Here is a 19,776-nt window from a genome sequence, read left to right as displayed (position 1 = left end):
CTATATGCTCCACTTTCATAGGGACCAACTGTTCTCTCATTCTGTGGTTAAAGCTAAAGATTTGTGGAATTTTCTTCTGCATTGGTCAATAAATCTTTTTAGGGCGCCTGGGTGGCTCAGTTGGTTAAGCGTCTGCCTTCGGCTCAGGTCATGATCCCAGAGTCCTGGGATCGAGTCCCGCATCGGTCTCCCTGCTCTGCGGGGAGCCTGCTTCTCCCTCTCCCTCTGCCTACTTGCGTTCTCTCTCTATCTCTCTGTCAAATAAATAAATAAAATCTTTAAAAAAAAATAAATAAATCTTTTTAGATGTATGCTATTTCTTTTGTTTGTGTATCTTCATGTGTCTGTCCTTTCATTATTTGCTCTTATTTTGAATTGAGTTGGAGTCAACAAGTATGTCTCATGTTTGATTTGTCTCATCAACTAACATCTTTGAATGTTTAATATTAGCCCAATTTTAAGGTTTTTTAATGATTTGTCTGAATGGATTGCCCTGCCCTGACACTCTGTATGGTTTTGTATTTAACTGTCTGCATTGAACCAGACATCAGATTGATGTCTAAAATTTCCATTCAAACTCTTACTTTCCAGAGTCCTTCACCCAGTGTACTTCCTCATAGAAAAAGGTAATGGCTTCTCAGACTCACTGTATTGTTATCAAGTAATTTGAACTGATGGAAAACATGAACAAAAGATATAAGCTATGCTCTGCTGAAAGGTTTTTGCCTTTCTTTCCTCATTAGTACCTCTGTTTTTTCATTTTTATTTTTTTATTATTTTTTATGGAGACTCCATCTTCCAGGGTGGAAATCACAACTAACATTCCTGCCTTAATACTCCCTTTACTGTCTCCTTGAATGTTTTGGGAGGGACTAGGGTCTAGTTTTCCAGTATGGGACTTACGTCTTTGAGTTATTGAGTACAGAAGATATGGCATGTCTTTCTCACTCTACACTGCTGTATGCTTTTCTTGAGTTGTAATCTTATTATAGCATTGAAGCAAATGAAATAAATTTTCTTTTATTTTGTATTGCTTTGATCTCTATCAATTCTGTTTAATATATACTGAGGATACTAAAGTTTTCTCTCATTTTCTTATCTTAGTTTCTGATCTAATTTTGCTTGTGTGTGTCTGTTTTCTGTCATCTTTGGCATTTTTAGGAGATGGTGGGATGTGCTTAATTTAAAGTTCCTATATTGACTTCATTATGACTGGTGGTCTCCAGTTTATAATCCAAGCAATTTTAATGTAGGTGGCATTCACCTGAATGAACATGTAAGGGTAGTTTCTAACATTACATTCCCCAGAAGAGTATATGCATCAGCTGTAGTGAATCATTTGAATCAATCTGATTGTTGCTAGTGGCTATTGTTCAAATTAAAATCTTTGGAGATTTTCAAGCGTGAGCATGGCTTAATCACAATAAACTTTTAGAACTATTACACTGGTAAAAGTCTGTAGATTAAGGAGTAGAAACAATACAGGTGGAAAGTTCTGTTAGGCTATATTGGATCAACCCAGAAGATAAGGGCCTGGACCAAGACAGTGGCTGACAGCAATAGAAAGAGAAAATGCATTAGATGTTAGTAGACTTTTATGATTCATTGAATATGGGAAATGGAAAATAAGTTTATAATAACAGAAGTTTTTTAAAAAATTCTAAATGATATGGGGGATTAAATAATAAAAGCCCATATGATCCAATATTTTATTATTGAAGCTTTAGTCATTATATCTTCATTCAAGCTGCTATATAACAAAGTACAGAAGGTGGTTTATAAACAACAGAATTTTTTTTTTTTTCATTGTTCTGGAGGTTGAAAGTCCAAATCAAGGCATCAGCATGGTCAGGTTTTAGTGAGAGCCATCTTCTTAGTTGTAGACTGCAGACTTCTTGCTATGTCCTCAGGTGATGGAAGCAAGCTCTTTTAAAAGGGTGCAAATCCCACTCTTGATGGATCTATCCTCAAGACCTTATCTATCTTGATTACATCCAAAGGCCCCACCTCCTAATACCATCACATTGAGAGATAGGGTTTTAACATATGAATTTGAGGAAAGGGGACAGACACAAAAATTCAGTCCATAACCTATAGACTTGTTTTATAAGAACAAGTCTTCAAGAATGTAATTACAAAAGCATCTTTGGAGAGCTGTGAAATTCATGAAATTACATCAAGAGAAAAAACAATCTATGGATATATAAAATGCATGATATGAGTCATGGTTCCCCTTGGTAATGACTATATAAAGGAAAATATCTAGGAGTTCAGAAAACACACTAACTCTGGTAACAAATTCTTCAATTATTCTTAGAAAGCTAGAGGGTTACTTTGAGAGTTAAATAATTAATCATTGATCAATGACCTGGTCAGGGATTAAAAGAATCTTTGGGCTTTGTTTTATTTAGTTAATAAAGTAGAATTTGGGGGGCGCCTGGGTGGCTCAGTTGGTTAAGCGACTGCCTTCTGCTCAGGTCATGATCCTGGAGTCCCGGGATTGAGTCCCGCATCGGGGTCCCTGCTCGGCAGGGAGTCTGCTTCTCCCTCTCCCCCTCCCCCCTCTTGTGCTCTTTCTCTCTCTCACTCTCTCTCTCAAATAAAAATAAATAAAAAAATAAAATCTTTAAAGTAGAATTTTGTTCCAAATTTTATTCTTATAATGTGTTTTAGAAGCAATCCATTATATAATTGTTTGGAATGGTTTTTGACTTAAAATAACAATATTAGTTATGTAGTTATAATTTTTCTTTTAAAAAGTGCTAATTGTTATCACTTAATAAATTGTTGGTTGACATTATCAGATTTTTATCCATGGCCTAATTCCCATCATGTCAAAAATAAATCCCATGTTTGGTGATGGAAGATGAGATTTGTGTGTGTGTGTGTGTGTGTGTGATATGGTTATTTTTCTTTACTTTTAATTTTCTAGCTTAATAGTTTTCCAGAATCTAGAGCTATAGAAGTTATACTTCCAATATGTTCATATCCTAGCCACAGTCACACCTAGGACGATATTGTTGGGATTTAAGAAATCTCAGTTAATAGTACAATCTTTTTCACACTATCCAGTGGGTTTGTCTTGATATTCCTTAGCTCCTCATTTTTGCATGGAAAGGACCTTCCATTAGAATACTATACTGGGCACTGTCATGCATCTTCACTCACTTCTAGTGGGGAAGAAATAAATTATCTGGTGGATGAATTTGGTAAGATGAACAGAGAATTAATGTTCAAGTCCTTCTGATTCTTTTTGGGATCTGTCCTCTGCAAATAATTCTGTAATCCTGTGGTCTAATTTTCTGAGGTTACAAACATCAAAGTGGATTGAACAATGACTAGAGGTATAATTTTAATTTGAAGATATCCATAGACCTAAGCCATATTTTATGAATATTTTTATTATCATAAAGTGCTATTTTCATTTCCAACTGTTTTTCCTGTTTATCATTTGATTTCAAGCTGGGTGAGGAGAAAAGGAGGGAAGCATTTTCTATTAAACCCTCAAAACTCCAGCACGTGGCATTTAATTTTAGAACAAAAAAGTCTGTTCCTTTTTCTTCTAGTCCCTTCTCATAAAAAATATACAACTGTTCAGTATAGTCAAATTTGAAAACAATAAAAGGAGTAGCACTCTGTCGGAAAAAGCAAATATCAAGGATTTAAAAACATGGGTCTGTTACTTTGTATTGTCACCACTGGGCACGTATTACTTATGTTCTCTGATTATTGTATTTCTGATAACTTTATTGGTAAGATGATGGGGTTAGTCCAGATGACCATAGGGTTTTTTGTCCTTTGAAGTCTTTTATAAATCTCAATAAAGTCCTTTCTTTAAACAAAAATGAAAGAGCAACCACCCCCCACTCCAAACAAAAGTGAATAAATAAATAATTATTTAAAAATGTAAAAGATCTATAGTTTAACAGATAATACTACCAAAGTTCTTGATGTCCAAAATTGTACTTTTAAAATGATAATTTTTAAAATGATGTCCAAATTAGTTTTTAAAAATCTACTATACACATTTAACCTATCCAAGACAAACTCATTTTCAGAAGCATGATAATATCCATCCATGATTTGAACATTAGCAAAGTAAGATTACATTTCTAACAACTAAGAGGAGTTTGAGAGCCAAGTAAATGATCCTGAAAATAGCTTTACACCAGTGGCTTCTAACTGAAATCTAGGACAGTAACCTTAATTTCACCAGCTGTTCTTATTGGAATAAAAGTCTCATGAAAAACACGAAGCTGCAAGCAGGGATTTACAAACACATGTTGTAGGTGGTCAAGCAAGATCTTAAAACAACAAACTTTCTAAATTGAAGCCAGAATTTTTTTTTTAATCTTAGACATACCACCACTTTTCCACAGGAGAAATTGTTTGTGACAGTACAATTTTATGCACACAAAGACTTATAAACTAATATTTAAAGGACCATTAAATATGATTTATAGTTCAAAGTACCATCTTGTATTTATTTTTCTATTGATACTATTTATGAACAATGAACCAGATGCCTCAATAATCTCAAGCAAGTAATAATTAAAAAAAAAAATCTACAGTCACATATTTTGCTACTTACTTGCATCTGTTCCAAACGTATAAAAATGTGACTATGTTTAAATATTTAAATAAAGAAATTATTTAATATTTTCTGATCTGCCTTTACATAATCAGAATTCCTTAAACAAGTGTCAGGATATACAAGAAAGCCATATTGTAAGTTTAAAATATATAAAAAGCTATAAGCACAAGATTGATTTCTCCTACTTCGTCACATATTTAACACCTTCAATTAATACTTTATTTTGTGCATTGTAACCTCTGCTTCTCAACTTTATCCTATCAACAAACACATTAAACTATTTTTAAAATAAACCAGAACATCTTAAAAACTTACCTTTCCTCATTCTAGCAATTGTGCCATTTTGGATTCTCCTTCTCACATGATAATTTGGAGAGTTATCTTCATATGATGCATGCACTTCATCATTTGCCTTTTACTCTCCGAGTAACCCCTCATCACGTCCACTCAAGAAAATCATACAAGAACATTTCTTTCCAAGAGAGTGATTTCCATATTCCCAAATATAATGACCATATTTCAAAATTCATATCATTAACCTATTTTCCTCATTCATTGTAACTGGACTTGTCACTCTTTGCTTTTGGATTCTAAGACTCAACAATGTCCACTCCCCATCCATAATCTCTTTGACTTTAATTTGTGTCTTCGATTGGATCTTCCATATTGCCTAATGTCTATGCTTTGACTTTGCCAGGGCAATTTTCTGGGCCCCCTCTTTGCCTATCTCTACAATCTGCCCCTAATGAATTTTTCATGTTTTATTTATTTTGTATTTTTTTAAATATTTTATTTTTGTTTATTTTTGTGAGAAAGAGAATGTGTACAAACTTGGGGGGGTAGGTGCAAAGGGAGAAGCAGACTCCCTGCTTAGCAGGGAGCCTGATGCAGGACCCTATTCCAAGACCCTGGGATCATGATCCAAGCCGAAGGCAGACACTTAATGGACCGAGCCACCCAAGCACCCCGAATTTTCCATGTTTTAAACTTTCCTTTTCCATATTTTCAATGGAGTCCACATACTGACAAAATGGAATATTTTAAATCCAAATAAACTTCTCTCTAAACATCAGACCTATAAGTGAATCATAGATATATAACACATATCCAATATTAGACACTTGATTCTCCTACATACTTAATACTCTTTCAAGTTAATTTCAATAGGTGGCTCCACTATATCCCACATTACTCGAGATTGTGTCATGGGAATATTTCTGCACATCTCTAATTTCACTCATGATAAAAGCCAAATACTTTAACAGGGAATACAATATCCTGAATATTATGTCCAATGCCTAACTCAAAACCTTAAAAATCTGCTACACTGAGAATTCTATTTTCACAAAAGTGAAGTAGACATGCTTTTCCCTATTATTTTTGCTAAGTACAACTACAACACCTGGACATTGTGTATAAAACAAATATAAGAAAACTTCAAAAGAGAAAAAAATGCTAGAGAACTTGGGGCCCAAAGTACAACTCAGTGGTAAACTTCTCGTTTTCTTTTTCCCTATATATCTCAGACTTGGATATGAAGGAGTCAGCAATCCAGAGACATCAATTGATGCAGACAAAGAAAAAAGAAAAGGAAAAAAAAAAAAAAAGCCTCACCAAGAGCCTGCTCTCTCTAGCCAAAGGATCAGGAAAAAAGAAGCTTAAGAAGACAGAAAACTCTTAGGCAAGAAATGCTCATTTCAGCCAAATGCCATAGAAAGATGTGTGGTCCTACTTCAACCTATGTCAGGAAATGCCAAGTGGGAAGTTTCTGGATTCCCTCCTGCAAAGCTGTAACAAGGTACTCCAACACTTCTGTCATATTGGTGTCAAGAAGGCCAAGCAAGAGTCATCTTTGCTGGTTGCTAACAGGCCCTGATCTCCCTCAGTGTCGCAGCAAAGTGCAAGAGTAGCCCAGACTTATTACCCACCCCCAACAATAATGAGGTACCTCTGTACCCCATTGTCATACCAAGAACAAGGGAGATCTCGAACCCAGTGAAAAACGACAATGAGTAGATTCAAAACCTGAGATGACATAGATGTTAGAATTAAAGCTGTCATGATAAAAATGCTTCAGTGAACAATTGTATGCACACATGAAATAATAAAAATTAGAAAGGATCAGAAAAAAAAATGTTAGTTGTAAAGAACTACCAAATAGAAAATTTCAAACTGGAAAATACAATTACCAAAATAGTATTAATAAAAAATCTTAAAAACCTTCATAAATGGAATAAATAGGATATTGGAGGGAACACAGGAAAGACTGATGAATGGGCAAGTAAAGGAAGAGAATTTACCTAATCTGAGCAACAGGGTGTGAAGAGAATGAAAATAAATGAATTTATTTATTATTCATATTATTCATTTATAAATGAATATATAAATATTCATTTATAAATGAATTCTCAGAGGAACCTCTGAGAATATAACAAAAGATCTAGCATTCATGTTATTGGAGTCTCAGGAAGAAAGGTTAAAAAGGGCAAATTTTAAAAGTACTTGAAGAAATGATGTTTTAAAACTCCCCAAATTTGGAAATGATATAAATCTACAGATTCAAGAAGCTAAACATCAAGACACATTTTAGTAAAATCTTGAAATCTGAAGACAAATGAAAAACAATCTGGAAAGCAACAAGAAAAAAATGACACCTATCCTACAAGAAAAACAAAATTTAAATGACAACAGATTTCTCATCTGAAATCAAAAAGGCCAAAAAGAATAGGATCAAAACTTTTATAGGACTGAAGAGTAAGTACTATTCCCGCTCAGAATCTTATACTCAGCAAAAATGTACTCCAGAAATGAAGAGGAAATCAATACATCTGCTGTCTACCCTGAAAGAATGACCAAACGAAGAAGTTCTCTAAAAAAAATGAAATGAATTTTTTTAAAGGTACATTGGAATGTGAAAATGGAAGAAAGAACATGGTAAGCAAAACTATTGTTAAGTACAAGAGAATTTTCTTTTCTTGAGGTTCTAAATTTTGACATTTGAAGTAAATTGTAACACTGTGTTATGCAGCTCTAAATATATGTATAAGAAATATTTAAAATAATTATATTCTAAAAGTTGGAAGATGAGCAAAGGGATGCAAAGTCAGGTAACATTTCTATACTTTACTCACACTGTTAAAATGACAACACCAGTAAATAAGTTATGTGTATAATGTAATACCTAGAACAACCACAAAAATCACTACATAGGTAAAAAATGGAATCCCCAAAATATATGAGTAGATCACAATAAGGCAAGGAAATGAAAACAGAAAAAAAAAAAAAAAAATATATATATATATATATATAAAATGAACAAACAGAAAACAGAAAAATAAAATGGCAGATGAAAGCACCTACAGATCATAAAATGCAGATGATCTACATACAACAATTAAAAGACAGAAATTGGCAAAACAGATTAGAAATTGTAACCAAACCATATGCTGTCTACAAGAAATTCACTTCAAATATACTGATATAGGCAGCTTAAAAGCAAAAGCATGAAAAAAGATATATCATAAAAATATTAATTAAAGCAAAGTAGAAGTGGCTATATTATACCCAATAAAGTAGATTTCAGAACAAATAAAATTACCAGAGACCAAGAGAAACATTATTTAATGATAAAAAGGGCCAATCTAACAAGAATAGCAATATGCACCAAATTGTCTAGAGCCAAAAATCAATTGATCGATCAATCTTGACCTGAAGCTAAGTCTCACACCTTATTCAAAAATTAACTCAAAATGGATCATGGACCTAAATAAAAAATGTAAAATTACTGAGGTTTTAAATATTAATCTAGGAGAAAATCTAGGAGTAAGCAAAGAGCTCAGTCCTGACATCAAAAACACTATCCACTAAAGGAAAATTTGACAAATTGGACTGCATCAAAATTTAACATTTTGGTCTTCAAAAGATGCTATTAAGAGGATGAAAAGAGGGGCACCTGGGTGGCTCAGTTGGTTAAGCAACTGCCTTCCGCTCAGGTCATGATCCTGGAGTCCTGGGATCGAGTCCCGCATTGGGCTCCCTGCTCGGCAGGGAGCCTGCTTCTCCCTCTGATCCTCCCCCTCTCATGCCCTCTGTCTCCCATTCTCTCTCTCAGATAAATAAATAAAAAATCTTAAAAAAAAAAAGAGGATGAAAAGACAAGTTGCAGAGTGGGAGAAAATATTTATAAACCACATATCTAGTAACAGACTTGTATCTAGAATATATAAAGAATCCTCAACACACAATAATAAAAATCAATTCAATTTGAATATGAGCAAAAGAAAATATTTTACCGAAGAGGATAAACAGATGGCAAATTAGCACAGGAAAAGATGTTATATATCATTAACCATTTGGGAAATGAAAATTAGGACCACAATGAGATAGAACTATACACCAATCTGTATGGTAAAAATAAAAAAAAAAAATCATGACAAGTCTAATTTTGGTTGAGGATGTGGGGAAACTAGATAACTCATTCTCTTGCCATTGGGAATATAAAATGGTACAATCCTTCCCCCAAAACAGGTAAGTTTTGTTTGTTTATTTGTCTGTTTATTAAACTAAACATGCACTTACCATATAACACAGCAATTGTACTCCTGGGTATTTATCTGAGAGAAATGGATATGTTCACACAAAAACCCACTCATGAATGTTTGTAGGAGTTTTACAATAATAGCAAAACTTGAAAATAATTCAGATGTACTTGAATGAGTGAATGGCTAAATGAAATGATATATCCATAGCATGTAACACTATTTAAGAATAAAAGGAATGAGCTATTGATACATGCAACAACCTCCCAGAATCTCCTGAGGATTATACTGAATGGAAAAAAAAAAAAAAAAAAAAAAAACAATTGCAAAAAGGTTACATATCGTATAATGCCATTTATATTATTCTTTTGAAATAACAAATTATAGAAATACAGAACAAACCAGTAGTTGTTAGGACTGAAGCAGGAGAGGGTGGGAAGGGAAGTAGATGCGGCTATAAAAGATGTGGCAAAATCATATGGTGATACAGTATCTTCACCATATCAAAGTCAATATCCTGATTGTGATATTGTACCAGAGTTTATTAAGATGCCACTATTATAGGAATCTGTAAAAGGATACATAGTATCTCTCTGTATTATTTCTTACAACTACCTTACAATTCTATTTCTTTAAAAATTGCAAAGAATGGAGGAAGGAAAGGTGAGAGGGAGCAAAAAAATGGTTACATACCTGAAAAACATTGACTTGGAGCATTTGGATTTTAGTATTTTAAAAGGCATTATTGTTATATTTCACATCCTATTTTTCATATTAACTCACTGAAATGCAGTGTGTATATTACATTTGTGACACCTAACGATTTAGACTGGCCACACCTCAAGGGCTTAGTAAACATATATAGCCAGAGGCTACTGTATTAGAATGTGTGGAAATAGATATTTTATGAATATTTATTGGAAAAAAAAGATGGAGAGTGTGAGAATGAGTGAAAGGAAAAGATTAAAGGAACAAAGAAAATATTTGTGTAGTGGAAGAGATGGTAGAGATAACAATTTAATACTGGCCATCTGATAATATTGATAATAGAAAGTGTATGGCACACCTGATGAAGCAATATATTCAAAATATACAAGGAATTTATACAATCCAATGGTAAAAAAAATTGATTTAAAAATGGACAGAGGAACAAAATAGACATTTTTAAAGAAAAACATCCAAACAGCTAACAGATTCATGAAAATGTATTAAACATCACTAATCATCAGGGAGATGCGAATCAAAACCATGATGAGACACCATCTCATACCAGTTAGGATGACTATTGTCAAAAAGACAAGCAATAAGTGTTGGCAAGGGTGCAGCCAAAAGAAAGCCCTTGTGCACTGTTAATGGGAATGTGAACTGGTACAGCCAGTATGAAAAATAGTATGGAAGTCCCTCAAAAAAATGAAAAATAGGACCATCATATGATCCAACAAATTCAATTCTGGGTATATATCCAAATGAAGTGAAATCCGGATCTTGAAGAGATACCTGTGCTCTCGCATTCACTGCAGTATTAATCACAATGGTCAAGATAGGGAAACAACCTAAGGGTCTCTCTATGGGTGAATGGACAAAGAAAATGTGGTATATATCTACGATGGATATTATTTAGCCAGAAGAAAGAAGGAAAGTTACCATTTGTAGCAAGATGGGTAGACTTTAAGGACATTATACTAAATTAAATAAGCCAGACAACCACTGTATCATCTCACCTATATGTATAATTAAAAAAACAAAAAACAAAAAATCGAAAACCAAACTCATAGAAACAGAGAGTAGAATGGTGGTTGCCAGGGGGTGGAGAGTGAAGGGAATGGGGAGAGTGTTGATCAAAGAGTACAGTCTTCCAGTTATAATATGAGTAAGTTGTGGGGATCTAATGTACAACATGGTGCTTATAATTAAAAATACTGTATCATGTACTTGAAAGGTGTTAAAAGAGTAGATCTTAAATGTTTTTATTACAAAAAAGAAACGATAATTGTGACATGATAGAGGTGTTAACCCACTCTACGGTGATCATCATTCCACATTATATAAGTGTATCAAGTCAACACATTGGACACCTTAAACTTACATAATAGTATATGTCAATTATATCTCAATAAAGCTGGAGGAAAAAAGAAAGTATATGACTTTCAGGGACATAAGATGTGGGTATTAAGTCAATTGATTATGTGAATTTGAATACTCATTTAGTTAATAAAGCAAATATCAACCTTTTAAATATTGTTTGAGAATTAGAGATAATATTTACAAAAAAACCTAGCAAAATGTCTGCAATATAATGATCTCTAAATAAATGTTGGCTATTATTAGAGATTTTCCTTTGACCAGGAGGCATTCATTCCTACTATATAAGGAATAACAAAAATTGTTCAGAAACACTAATCAAAAATTACATTTTCATGTTTTATTTTACAAAATTTAAATGGACAGAATTCTGGAAGTTGAGAGTAGTTATCATGTTTAAAAAACTATTAAATAGAAACACTTAAAAATATGTGATTGCTTTTTTTCCAAGTAAAGCAGAAAAATTCCAGAATGCAACACAATAAAATAACTAAATTGAAAAGAAACCATCCCAGAGTTTATTTGGACAATACTATGTATCTTCCCACACACCAGAGGAAAGAAATGTATCTCCAAAGCTTTAGGAAAGAGTCAGGGGAGAAGATTGTTTATGCATAATGTTCCAAATTACCCTTTTTAAGTGAAGAACACTGAAAGTCATTTGTAGATACTGAATAATTTTAAAAGCATCATTATCCTTGTACATTTTCTAAATAATCTGTGCAACTTTGGTCTTCAAACCATATTTGATCATGTCCTATTTAAAAATAAAATTAAAATTAATTAATTAAATAAAAATAAAATAAAATTGATTTCATGGCCCTATAAAATGTATTTACTTAAAATTACATATGCATATATTTTGCATAAATGCATATATATAGTGTACATATAGATTATACATGTTATAAATGTATATATATATAATCATTATAGATTATGCATGTTATAAATCAGTAAAAATACAGTAAATAATCTAGATGAACAAATCTGATTATTGAAGGACATTTCCAATTCCACTGTCACTGATCTCAGGTAAGTTAGTTCTTGTTTTCCCTAACCAAAACAAAACAATTGTATCTTGTCTTAAATAAATTCAGGAACATGGTATTGGTGGAATATTTTTCATTTTAGCTTGTGTTACGTTCTTCCCAATTCTGCCAATTTCTGTCTTCATTTTTTCACTTTGTTTGAAGGTATGTTTATACCTGGTGCCACCTTATGTTAGTCTAGACCTGATAATATATATTAGCGGACAAGTTTTCCTATCACTGTCCCTACCAAAACTTTTCATCTCCCCAGTTTGCAAACATGTAATCAGATCCCACTACCCTTACTAAGCATATTTTATTTTACTATATGTCTTTAATCAAAACTCAAGAAAACATTTACCCCCAAATTTTTTCCAAAAATAATAATTTTCCTAAGTTTTTAATTTTAATTTCAGTATAGTTAACATACAATGTTATATTAGTATCAGGTGCACAATATAGTGATTTGATGATTCTATACATTTCTCAGTGCTCATTATGATAAGCATCCTCTTCAATCCCCATCACTTACTTCACCCATCCCCCCACCCAGCTCCCCTCTGGTAACCATCAATTTGCTCTCTATAGTTAAGAATCTGTTTTTCGGTTTGTCTTTTTCTCTCTTTTCCTGCCCTTTGCTTGTTTATCGGTTTCTTCAATTCCACATGAGTGAAATCATATGGTATTTGTCTTTCTCTGACTGACCTATTCCACTTAGCATTATACTATAAAAATATGGAACACTTCACGAATTTTCACGTCACCCTTGTGCAGAGGCCATGCTAATCTTCTCTATAACATTCCAATTTTAGTATATGTACTGCTGAAGCAAGCACTGTAATTGTTTTTTAAATAAATAAAAATATCATATGAATTCATGTGTAGTCCAAGTAAACATCAATGAAAGATCATGTATCGACTTCATGTCTTTATACATGTAGATTCATTCTTGTTCTATAAAGCTCTCCTTCTGGCTAACACATATCCAGAATCACTCACGTTCTGCAATGATTTCCCTATGGTTATTTATTTTTTGCAGTCAATTTACAATGAAGTGACTCCTCAGCACTTCCTTATATTAGAAATCTGAATCTTCTCGTGTTTTGAAAGTGCTTTCCTCCTACATGATGTAGCAGCTGTTTAGAGAGATTCTTAGAACATGCTGCATCTTGAAGGGGAGAAGAATAATCCTGGGTACTGTTTTCTCAATTGTCCTGGCAATGAAGAAGTGGCCTTGGCCTCTGATATTTTTGTATGCTCCTATTTCCCTTGCCATGATCTCTTCACCTGTCACAGGATCTCTGCCTCTGACATGCAGTACCTAGTGAGCATCAGGTGCTGAGGAAACTCAGCGTGTTTTCAATTTTGGCTGTCAGCAACCACATTAAGGAAAGAAAACAGTGACAGCACAGAAACAATCTGGCATTTTATTTGTCCTTTTTTCTTATGTTCTCGTATGAAGTCATTAAGTCTTTGTCAGGGGAAATGTCATCACTACTCTTGCAAGAGGGCCATGTCAAAAGGGTGTGAACAGATTAAATAATTATTTCTGAGAAAAGGTGCATCACTGTCAAGCATAGTGTTAAAATTTAACTATGTGTTGCATATATTTAGTTGTGTCTGATGGTTAATATTTTTCTGTGAAAAAAAAAATCATTTGTGAGAATGTTTCATTCCTTTATTTTCTGAAGACTGGCCATGTATCCTCTGCAGTTCCTCATTTACTATCAAAGACTCAGAGGCTATGGTGTAAGGCAGACATGTACTCTTAGAATCCCATTTGAAAATTAATTCATTAGAAGCTTCCCTAATGAGAATATAAGGCACTGAGTTGAATAGATTGATAAGTGGAGAAGTGGGCTTTTCTCTTCCTGGATCATGTGGACACCCAGAGTGGTACTTCTACCCACTGACCCCACAATACCCATATGCATTGAATGAGACCTGTGATTGAGAAGAACAATTTTATTTTATTTTATTTTGTTTCTGAACTCTAAATTCTTTTTTTAATTAAGTTTTTAAATTTTAATTCCAGTATAGTTAACATACAGTGTTATATTATTTTCAGGTGTACAATGTAATGATTCAACAATTCCATACATTACTCAGTGCTCACCATGATAACAATCTTAAAGAAGAATATTGTTCACTAGGAAATTTAACTCACATCATGACAATGAGCTGTCTTTGAGATTTAATTTCATAACTCTCTTCTTGTCAAGCTTTGAATAACACTGAAATTCTCAACATACTTTTAAGGTGATTTCTTGTACCAATTGTGTATTCATAGAATTCAGAAGCATATATATGTGTATATATCTTTTAATATTTAAGTATAATAAAGTGTTTATCCATCCATCTCTCTTTTAAGGCAACTATCAATATCTTGCCTGTCAAAAGGTTAATCTACTATGGTAAAGTGATTGATCCCATGATATTGTCTACAAAATTAAATATATATCCCTTTGTATTCTTCAGCAAAACTATGATCCAACAGTCTTCCCCATTTCTTCTTTCTTTTGTTTTTTTTTTAAAGATTTTATTTATTTATTTGACAGAGAGAGACACAGCGAGAGAGGGAACACAAGCAGGGGGAGTGGGAGAGGGAGAAGCAGCCTCTCCGCAGAGCAGGGAGCCCGATGCGGGACTCGATCCCAGGACCCCGGGACCATGACCTGAGCCGAAGGCAGTCGCTTAACCAACTGAGCCACCCAGGCACCCCCATTTCTTCTTTCAATACTCTCCTACATTTCTAACATATCTACAAAGCTGGACTATTTGTCATTCCTTAAATGTGTCCTGTATTTTCAATGTCATTTGAAACTCTCCTTAGGTTCTTTACTCTGCCAACAGTGTGTTTCCTGTCTCCTTTGTTTTCCTCAGTTCTGAAGCTTATTTAAAATATGTTTTCAAAATATCTTTGGGACAGATGACTTATGGAATCATGGCTTGGGGGAACTCTGTGGACCCTGGCCCTGATGAAATAATAATAAGAGGTGAAAATTAGAAAAAAAATAAATACATAAATGAGCAAAGGAACCATTTAAAATTTCTGTAAATTGGCCAAAGAACATGCAACAAATGAAGAAGCATATATTGAAGAAAATCTACTAAATCTCATAAAACTGAGTCTATGGCATTTGAGTCATGTCCCCCAGTCCCAACATCAAGATGGAAACTACATTCGGAGTGGGTGAACAAGAATCGCTTCCCTAGATTCCAATCTAGGGCGGCAGTGTCTCCCCAGGGGAGGCAAGGTACAGCATTTCTCATGTCCAAACTCATTGTTTCAGGGATTCCCTTTCTCCATGCAGCCCTCACTCATAGGATAAAACCTCTATAGTAGACAGAGCAGTTCAAGAAAACAGAGACCCCAATCACCCTCCCTTCAGCTCACTTGTAGGGTGGAAGTTCCATACCCAGAGAAGCAAGCCTCAAACAGAGAAAACTGCTCTTGACCAGCTCATTGTTCACAGAGCAAGGGCATCACTCTGAGAGGAGAGGGTTCCTGTCCCAGCACCCCACTCTGGAGTAGGAGCTCAGAGATTTTTCCCAAGGGGGAAAGGCAGGTCATAAGCCAAAGAGATGTCTGAAGCTCTCCCCAAGTGCCCTGACTTTATCTGAGACAGTGTATTAGAGAAGTTCTACCGTAAGAATGCTCTCAAAGCAGTGGACATTTTGGTGGCAAGCAATCGAAAGGCTGGTAGCTTCATGTTAGCAAAGTTAAAATGTTAGAAAAGCCCGCTAGTTTAGTAGGGAGAACCAGGGAGAAAAACAGCAAAAGCAGCCCTCCTGGATTCAGAACAAGTCTTAAAAACTGCCCTCAAAAATTGTCAATTCTGCAAATATTGGTAATCAATAACTCATGTTAACATGACTTAGGGAAATAACTAAATATTGTCACCAATTCATTCATCATTTTCTGTATTTCCCTAAAGTTATAATTACATAACTGCTGTTTCCTTACAATCTATAGATCTTTAACTTAGAACAGACAATAAAATACAGATTTTATGTGTCCTAAAATAACCAACCGAAGAGAATGCTTTCACAGTCACATTAGACATGAAAAAAATATATTAAAAAGTATCTAGACTAAATGGGGAGAACATTAGAAAAAATTAAAAAAAACATAAATCTGAAGTAAAAATCTTTGAAACATAGACATGAAATATGATAAAATAATTTAAGTTGCAAGAACATGTATACATTATATTTACCATGTGTAATTAAATTATATTTGTTTTTAAGTTATATAAATGAAATAGGTGACTTCCTATGTCTACTTTAAGGTTTATATATGGAATCATGACTTACAGATGTTTTAGTTTCCTGGTTTGTTTATATTTTTAACACTGAAGGAAATATTTTCCAGGAGAAGTGATGATAATCACGTGGGTGTACTATATTTAACAAGGCGTTATATAATGGTTTTCATCTGACATAAAACATCTGGAGACACAAATCAGCAAAGCCTTCTGTTTCTTACTTTAGATAATTATATATAAATCTTCATTCATATAGCTTCTGCGTATTATGGGGTAGAAAAAGTAAATCAAATTGTGTGGGGAACAAGATGTGCATCTGGAAAAGAGATTATAAAATAAGAACAATTTAAGGACTCTGAAAATATTTGGGAATGCACTAGATATACACCACTTTTTAGATTTAACAATTCTTCTCAGTCATGAAGCAAATTAAATATGAAAAAATGGCAATATATAGAATTATAACACAATGTCCCCAGGCACAGGGTAACTGAGTTTGCCAGGTCAGTATCATAAACAGCTGGTACACCGATTCTCCACAGCCTAGTGCCAAGCAGCCTGTACCTCTCCCACAGGCAAGACGTATCCTGTTAAAAGAAGGAGCCATAAAGAGAAAAGGGTCCCAGTATAGAAATTCAAAACTACACTGGCCCAACAAAGACCTGAATGTATCATCCCTGTATTAGTTCTCTATACTGCACAGTTTCAGAAACCTAATGACTTAAAACAATACCCATGCATAATGTCATAATTTCCATTTGTCAAAAGACTTAGCTGTATTTTCTGCTCAAGATCTTTCAAGTCTCCTGTCAAGATGTCAACTGGGTTGCCTTCTCATTTGGAGTCTTAGTCATGAAAAAATTGACTTCTAGTCTCTGTCAAGTTGTTGGCAGAATTCATTTCCTTGTGCTTCAACTCCTAAAGCCAGGGCCTCTTCAGAGGCAGTTTACAGCATGCTGTTTGCTTCTTCAGGGCCAGTAAAGGCCCACATCCTCTTGAAAGGGCTTTCACCAATTAAGTCCGGTCCACCGCAAACTGCCTTTTGATTAATTCAAAATCAACTACTGAGGACCTAATTGCATCTAAAAACCCTGTCATGTTTTTCATAGAACATAAAACCTAATCATTGGAGTAACATTTTATTGTAATCCCAGACCCCACTCAAACTCAAGGGGATGGGATTATACAGAGTGTGAACATAAGCAGGCAAGAATCTTGTGGTTTATCTTAAAAGTCAACCTATTTCTGTGCTTCTCTGTAGTATGGTGGGCAGATTAGGAGCGCCCATGTCTTCTCTTTTTTGCTGACTTTAGTTATTATGTCTCCCTTCTGCAATAAAACCTATTTATTAGCCTATTCATTGTAGAATTGAAACAGCATCCTGATTTATGCATGTCAAATAGAGAGCTGTATGGCCTCCATATTGTATGGCAAGTTGACAACTTGACCAGCTGGATGATTTACAGTATCTTCCTATTTTGTTTAAAGAGGGGTGTGTGTGTGCGTGTGTGTGCGTGTGTGTGCATGCATGTGTTTGTACTGAGAAAAATGTTTACAATATTTTTCTCAACTCAACTCCATCTGCCTTATAGATTGAAAAGGTATTAAGGTATAGCACAATGCATTGTAAGCATTTGGATCTGACTGCTTGCAAGGGCACTCCGCTACTTACTAGTGGGTGATATAGGACAATTTGCTTACCTTTTCTGTGTGTTTTATTTTCTATGAAAAATGGAGATACAGAGTACATTGCTCATATGGTGGTAGTGATACAAAATTGAGTTAATATTAGTGTAAATGTGAATGCTGATATACTTCCATGTTTCCTGAAATAGCATTCAAAAAATTGGGAGAGAATACCTCCATGGCTAATGAGATCATTTCAAACAAAAACTTGGAAGTTAAATGAACATAATAAACATGGCATCCTTGAACAAAACTGAAAAAATGTTTTTAGACCTTCAATTAGATGGATTTCTATTCTGATCACAAATAAACATGAACCTAAGATGTACCTGAAGCAGAACCAAATTTTAGGATTCAGCTCACAGATATTAAAAAAAAAAAATGCCACACACTTTCAATAAATTCATCAAGAAACATTTATTTTAACTTAGACAGTATCTAAGTGTTTACAATTGGTTATAAGGGACATAAAAAAAATCTCAACCATGCTCTAATGAGAATTGAAGTCAAAAGTACCTACTCTGTGTAGGGTGTTACCTAGGATCTGGCAATTAAACATGTAATTAACACCTTTTTGGAGTAACATCCTACTACTAATAGGACATATTTGATGGTTACTTTATGATCTATATTGTGTTTTTTACATATAACTCTGATTTAATCATACTCCAAAATATTTGAGTCATATAATACTACGTCACTGTTTCAAATGAGATTCAACCTCAGTCATTTTCCAAAATATTCAAAAGGAAAACTTCCAAACTCATTTTATGAGGCCACCATTACCTTGATCCCAAAATCAGACAAAGACCCAATCAAAAAGGAGAATTACAGACCAATATTCCTGATGAACAGGGATGCAAAAATTCCAACCAAAATACCAACCAATAGGATCCAACAGTACATTAAAAGGATTATTCACCACGACCATGTGGGATTTATTCCTGGGCTGCAATGTTAGTTCAACATCTGCAAATCAATCAATGTGATGCAATACATTAATAAAAGAAAGAACAAGAAGCATATGACCCTCTCAATAGATGCAGAGAAAGCATTTGACAAAGTACAGCATCTTTTCTTGATTAAAACTCTTCAGAGTGTAGGGATAGAAGGTACATACCTCAATATAATAAAAGCCATCTACGAAAAACCCATAGCGAATATCATTCTCAATGGGGAAAACTGAGAGCTTTCCTCCTAAGGTTAGGAACACAGTAGGGATGTCCCTACTACCACCACTGCTATTCAACATAGTATTAGAAGTCCTAGCCACAGCAATCAAACAACAAAAAGAAATAAAAGGCATCCGAATCAGCAAAGAAGAAGTCAAACTCTCACTCTTTGCAGATGATATGATACTTTATGTGGAAAACCCAAAAGACTTAACCCCAAAACCTCTAGAACTCATACAGGAATTCAGTAAAGTGGCAGGATATAAAATCAATGCACAGAAGTCAGTGGCATTCCTATACACCAACAAGAAGACAGAAGAAAGAGAAATTAAGGAGTCGATCCCATTTACAATTGCACCCAAAACCATAAGATACCTAGGAATAAATCTAACCAAAGAGGCAAAG

General features: G+C 34.1%; 1 non-coding gene across 1 annotated transcript; it reads right to left on the bottom strand.

The window, feature by feature from the left end:
- Positions 1 to 12,974: 12,974 nt before the first annotated feature.
- Positions 12,975 to 13,081, bottom strand: LOC118009761. Its single transcript, XR_004679028.1, has one exon. It is a non-coding gene; the product is annotated as a U6 spliceosomal RNA (small nuclear RNA).
- Between the last annotated feature and the right edge of the window lie 6,695 nt (positions 13,082 to 19,776).

The sequence above is a fragment of the Mirounga leonina genome, unplaced genomic scaffold (assembly GCF_011800145.1).
Source record: "Mirounga leonina isolate KUSES-001 unplaced genomic scaffold, KU_Mleo_1.0 Mir_127, whole genome shotgun sequence".
NCBI lineage: Eukaryota > Metazoa > Chordata > Mammalia > Carnivora > Phocidae > Mirounga > Mirounga leonina.
This window is presented reverse-complemented; position numbering and strand designations above follow the sequence as displayed.